This window comes from Lytechinus variegatus, chromosome 3 (assembly GCF_018143015.1).
Source record: "Lytechinus variegatus isolate NC3 chromosome 3, Lvar_3.0, whole genome shotgun sequence".
NCBI lineage: Eukaryota > Metazoa > Echinodermata > Echinoidea > Temnopleuroida > Toxopneustidae > Lytechinus > Lytechinus variegatus.
In genome coordinates, this window is record NC_054742.1 from 59,958,180 (window position 1) to 59,964,900 (window position 6,721).

Consider the following 6,721-nt stretch of genomic DNA (forward strand, 5'->3'; position numbering starts at 1 on the left):
GACCAGCCTGCCCGCCTTTAAGATCAGGTCAGGCTAAGATTAAACTTTAAGCATGACACAATTATTTCAGTTTAACAGCGTTCTCAAACATTTGTATGTACAAATAGGTCCCCCTCACCTAGGTAACGAGTGGGGACCTGCAACTTACATAATAACATAACATAATTGATTAAAATCCACATGCCTGCCCTGGCATGACCAGAAATACCCAATTATTCTTGGAAAATACGTGTTTCAGGTGGCCTAATTGCCAAATTACCGCCAAACGAGAATATATAATTTATTTATATATGATCGACCGCCAACAAACACGTCAAAATTTTACTCGTATCTACCAAGATATTCAATAAATCTTAGCAACCATTACAGGATCATTCTACAAGTATTCACCAACGTTATCATCCTTAGTGCTTTTACCAGGGGGGGGGGGGGTACCAGGGAACATTGCTCATTCCTCCATTACAATGTATATCTAGGTTATCCATAACTGACCCCAACATGATTTAATGCATGCATACATTGAACGTAAATGCATGAGCAGCTAAATAACAACAAATGATACATTATGAAAGCATAGACACACTGGTGAAACCGGCTCCAGACCAGCCAAAACCCTTATTCATACTATCGGATCGGACGGTCTGGAGTCGGTCACGCCGGAGCGACTAAGGTAAAATGTATAAATACATACTCAACGAAGATATGAAAGACCAACTTTTAACTCACTGATAAATCTGTCCAACCCTTCATCGGCCAGATGTAGGCCATCAGTTCTGTACAGCGAAATGTCATTATGGGATATTGATGGATGCGGTATGGCTTTACCATGAAATCTTGCAGCTAAAGCCTTGGCGTACCTATTGGCCGCCCTTCTCTTTAAGTCCAATTTACCTTGATCTCCTGTACAGCCAGCGGGGTACCAAACCCTCTCCAAAATGTCCGACCACACTATTTGAAATTTGTCCTTATTGGCGTCAAAAAGTCTATACGTCAAACTAGCCAGCTTCTTCTTGGACAGTGCCTCAATGTCATTCGTTCCTACATGCAATACTACTACTGAAGGCTTTGGTTCACTCCGACCCATCTTATCTAACCAATCGCTTACCCCTTCAATTCGTAGCCCCCTTTTCCCCAACCAGCGGACCGACGTTCCAAGTCCAAGGTCAGCCTCGCCGGTGTTCTTCGCCCTGCGATGTGCCCAAAACACTATCGAGTCCCCTATGATCCACACCACAGGTCCTGTAATAGAAAACAAGAAAAGAGGGCTGGGCAGAATTTTGAAGTATGAAAATTTCCCCCTGAAAGGTCTGCTACCCTTCACCACCCCTTCATCACGGGGTTTTCCCCTCCAAGATACAATGTATGTAATCACATTTTTGACCCCTCCCCTTAATCCTGAAAGCATTGATATTAAACACGTCATTATACCGTTGTAACATTCTCTCTAAAAAGCAGAATGCTCGTAATTGTGTGATATCATTAACCCGCACTTACTCATTCAATATTAAGCCCAGAGTTATTTTGATGATACATGTATATTGATATCAACATGTACAGGGGGGGGGGGGGGTCGTTATGATCAATCTGATGTTCCAAACACCTTCCAATCAATATAGTACTATCCCTTTCTTCCTTTTGTATAATGTAATAATGTATAATGTATAAACACATTCCAACCAATATATAATAATGTATAATGTATAATGTCTGAGCACATTCCAATCAATTTATAATAATGTATAATGTATAATGTAAAATGTATAAGGTATAATGTATAATGTAAAATGTATAAGGTATAATGTATAATGTATAACGTATAAACACATTCCCATCAATATAGTACCATCTCTTTCTTCATTTTGTATAAAGAATGTAATAAAGTATAATGTATAATGTATAATATATGATGCATAATGTATAATGTATAATGTATACTGTAACAAGGGCTCCTTTGTAAACAAGCCTCTTGGCACTGAACATACCACCCTGCTTCTGAATAGGGCTGAATAAAATAAAACAATACCATGTAAGCAGATATATTGAGAATTATACACCCAAATATCCAACAACCCATCGGCCACGGCTTTGATTAAAGCACATGTCCTCGTGTAAAGTAAACGCGTTGTGACATTATTGGAAGATAACTTACACCTGATTTTGGTCAAAATGTCAAATAACCTAAAATCATCATTTCATATATATTTTTCGTTCTTTTTTTTTTTTTTTTTTTTTTTTTTTATTTTTTACTTAACCATGTCGAGTCTTATATATCTCCGATGTGCACTCGAAACCCAACGCCCCATGCGTTGGATTTCCTCATCCGAGCAACCGGCCATGGCAGCGGTCGTAGCCGCCCCAATACGAAAGGAATGCGATGAAAACATTGCCGCCGGCATATCCCCGTATGTCAAACATCGTTTTATCATGTTTCCAAATTCACGCCTAGTTAGCGGGAGAGCACCATATGAACAAAAGAAGGCTCCACCATTCTTTGGGCGGATTTCTAAATAACGAATAACCGCCATCACAGGGCAGCTAACTGTCCCCAACTCTGGTATCGAAATGGTGCACCCATTTCCCCGCTGGTCAGTCTTTGACTTCCTTAGGAATAATTCCACCCTGCGATGCGGTGCATCGCCAGTGACCCTAACATCTGTGTGCTGCAGAATAGACTCACATCTATGCCTGGACTCTACTGTCAACTCACTAACTCTCAACAAACCAAAAATGCCACTGAAAAAGCAGCAGAGTACATCAAAACATCGTAATGACTACCACAAACATGCCTCAAGTAGGCGAGCATTCTATTTAACACAGACAATGTGATTGGATGCCTAGCATCTCTTCTCAAAGTACTTCGCCTACACCCTTCAATTAACCTTGTAATCACAAAACTCTTGGTCACATCCTTTAGCCCAGATGAACTCATATAAAATGCCAACCCAGATATGTATGTTTGAATAGTAGACCCTGCATATCCCATAAAGGATAAATAAGAAATGAACTGCGCCACCCATTCTACATTAGGGGGTAGCTGGGGGTCGTATCCGTACACTTTACAAAATTTCACGTATGCCCCCAAGGCAATAGAGTAAGTTGTGTGTGTTCGAGCTGCCCTAGAAGCCATCAGCAGTCGACTTCTCTCGATAGCCAGCTCTTCCAAAGACGGACTGGAACCTCCACGCCCTCCCGGGCGGCCCCCGGTGCTAACGCATGGAACCTCGGCATCTGAAATCGAGATAGTGCATCAGCTATACCATTATCACATCCATGTACATGCCTAGCCCTCAACACTATATTATTGCTTAAACATATAATCACCACCTTCCTCACCAAAACCATAATATCAGGGCATAGCGCCGACTGCTTGTTAAGTACTGCCACCACGGCCTGATTATCACAATTAAACAATATATTCTTGTCCTTTAGCTCCATGCCCCAAATCTCCAAGCCTACCCAAATAGGGAATAGCTCTAAAAAAGCTATAGACCTCCTACCGGCCTGGAAATCAGCAGGCCACCTGGATTGAGCCCACCTGCCTCCAAAGAAAATTCCAAAACCAATGCCAGCCGCCGCATCAGTGAAAAACTGAATTTCCTCGCTTCCAAACCAGCCTGGAGCCCGGAAGAAAACTTGACCATTAAAATGTGCCAAGAACTCCAACCAAACCCGCAAGTCAGCCTTAGCCCCTCTCGTCAACCTAACCATGTGAAAAGGACGCTTAACGCTCTTAGTTAAGTCAATGAGCCGTCTCATGAATGCTCGCCCTGGAGCAATTGCCTTACATACAAAGTTTAGACTACCTACAATCGACTGAATGTCTCTTAGGGAAATTTTTTGTTTCTGTACCGCCCAATTTAATTTCCCTACTAATTTCTCAATTTTGTCCTCCGGTACCCGAACCTGCTGAGAAACGCTATCTATTACCAGCCCAAGATATGACAACTGTGTGGTCGGGCCTTCCGTTTTTTCTCGCGCTATGGGCACCCCAAATCGTTCGCAAATTGCTTCAAAACAATGCATTGCCCGCCTGCAATCCTCCGAGGCAGGGCCGCCTGCAAAAAAGAAATCATCCAAATAATGGACAATATTTTGCGACTTCGCAACTTTTCTCGCGCAAAACTCTAAAAAAAGTACTAAAACATTCAAAAGTGGAACAAGAAACTGCGCAGCCCATCGGCAAACAACGATCAAAATAGTAACGACCATCTATATACATCCCAAGCAACTCAAAATCTTTTGGGTGAACAGGCAAGAGCCTGAAAGCTGACTTAATGTCAGTCTTTCCCATAAGGGCACCCCGCCCCAATTGCGTCACAATATCTACCGCCGAATCAAAGGACGAATATGTTACTGTACACTGCCCCTCCGGTATGCCATCATTAACTGAATTTCCCCTGGGTGCCGATAAATGTTGAATCATACGGAACTCCCCTGGGGCCTTTTTGGGCACCAACCCCACTGGTGAACACCTCATATTCTCGAAGGGAGGAACAACAAAAGGCCCAACTATCCTACCTAAGTCTATTTCATCCCTCAATTTCTTTTTCAACGTATCCATGTGTTCGAATGCTGATTTCAGGTTTTTAACAACCAATGGGACCCTGTCCCCTTCAAAATGTAATGAAAAACCAAACTTAAAACCATTATACAAGCACTGAGCATGCTCCTGATTAGGATAAGTAGCTAACATGGGCACCAAACGTGCTAACTTAATAGGGGTCGGAGCAATAGACGACACCGCACTAGCCGTAGACCTATTTACTGCCAGCGGGACTGGAACCGGCCCGCCCTTGGCTACACTGCTTAGCCCCATGACCTGTCGCCTGGCAGCGGGAACACTTGTGCTCATAGATGCAAGCTTTGCCTCGCATGCACTTGCCTCTATTAAAGGCAAAGCACACGCCTCGGCTGGGTGTGCCATTGGCTCCGGGTCCCTTTCCTCCGAAGGGAAAAGATTTTCTCGCGCCGTACTCCCCTCTGTAGAACTGATGGCGAGGGGCATGGGGTAAATTGTGGCGCTGCCGCGGACCATTAGAGGCCACCAGCATCAACCACAACTCGGCGTCGACGCTCGCCCAGGATCGCCCGGGTAAACGCGCCTGCTTGCTCCTAAACTGAGTGTCATAGTCACGCCAGCCATAACCTGCAAACGCACGGGCTGCATGCCTTATCAAATCCATATATTTCATGAGCTCCCTGCTCCTTTCAATGTGCTTCTCAGCGTAAATTGAGGCAAATACTAGAAACACCGAAGTCCACTGCTCTACCGACATGATTTTCTTAGCCTTTGATTGAGGTTGAAGTTGCAAACCAAGACCAGATCCCGATTGACACAAACCCAAAGTGGTGTCACCTACACTCAAGGCCCCAAACTCATCACGTGCATTATTATGCTTAAGGAGCACTCCCAAATCTATATATTCACTTGCCCAAATTTTTTCCTTCAGTGAGATAGCCACTTCCACACCTAGTGGGTCGCATGCGCTAATAAATGGTTCCGGTGCCCCCAACACGGCAGAAAGCCCAGGCGCCTGGGGCTCAGATCTCTCAACACCGACCTCCACTAGATCTAGGCCTAGATCTTCGGCTACCCCTGCCGACCGCGCCGGCACTGAAACTGCTGGCTGAGCCTGCCCCGAGCTACCGGTATCCGACTCCTGAGCTACTATCTCATGCCAAGCAATAGATCTGCCCACGGGCGCCTGGCCTTCCCGCCCCACTAGATCTAGATCTAGCTCTGCCATTTTATCACCAACTTTAGACCTAGGCCTACCACTTTTTTTCATCAACATCGACAACTTGAGACTGAGAGGGATTTAACTCACCGCTCCTTCCTGGCCCGTTGTTGCCGCCTCCCAGCCCCAGATCCACACTTGCGGGGTTGACGTCGCCCGTGGACCTCTCGGCCGACCCGGCCTCCTCTTCGGTGTGTCATCTCCCTTCCTCGCACCTGCGGTCGTTATTTTCTTGGCCTTAACCTTTGGCATGATCAACTCGCGAAACTAGAGTTAGACTCGAAGCTCCGTCACTCAGCCCAAGTCCAATGAATCCTGGATGCAATCACCTCCAAAGTTCAATCAAGCGCGAACCGCCAAGAAAAAATTCAATCCTGAAGTTGCAAACTGAATCTTTTAGGTCCACAAATCGGCACAGCTAACTTAGTCTTAGTTCTACGGCAACAATTCCTGAGGCTGAAGTCTGAAGACAGTAAAAAACTGAAATCAGCGTCTGTATAATCCAATAAAAGTATGAATCCTTTGTGTAGATATCCGGTATAGGTAGCTAGACAAATGTCGAAATATCTGCCACCTAGGCCTAGTTGCCAGTGCCGAAAGAAAATTTTCAAAAAATTTTGTAAGCACGCTTTACACATGCACCGTCATCTCTCTTCATTGAAAGCCAAAACGAAAATGAAGCATTCCCCGCACTTTTATCCGCGCATAGCTCAACCGCGGCAAATGTCTGGCATTGTGCCCAAATTCTTTGGCGCGGGCGCCAAAAAGCGCTGCCCCGCCCTTTACGGGTCGGGTCACGAGCCCTTTCTCGGGCAACCACGCCCCCTTTCAAAATCAAAACAAACTAAAATGTGTATTTTGCTAGCCCGCTAATAAATCATTTTAAATCGTCAAGCCGTCTTTAAAATCCATTACTTTCATTTTTCATTTTTGGCTCTTCCACTTTAGTTGGGTTATTCCATTTTGTTTTTAATCATTAAATT

General features: G+C 44.6%; 1 long non-coding RNA gene across 1 annotated transcript; it reads right to left on the minus strand.

The window, feature by feature from the left end:
• Nucleotides 1-1,130: 1,130 nt before the first annotated feature.
• LOC121411535 lies at nt 1,131-6,081 on the minus strand. The gene is made up of 2 exons (XR_005969483.1): nt 5,829-6,081; nt 1,131-1,239 (listed from the first exon to the last, which is right to left on the minus strand). It is a non-coding gene; the product is annotated as an uncharacterized LOC121411535 (long non-coding RNA).
• Between the last annotated feature and the right edge of the window lie 640 nt (nt 6,082-6,721).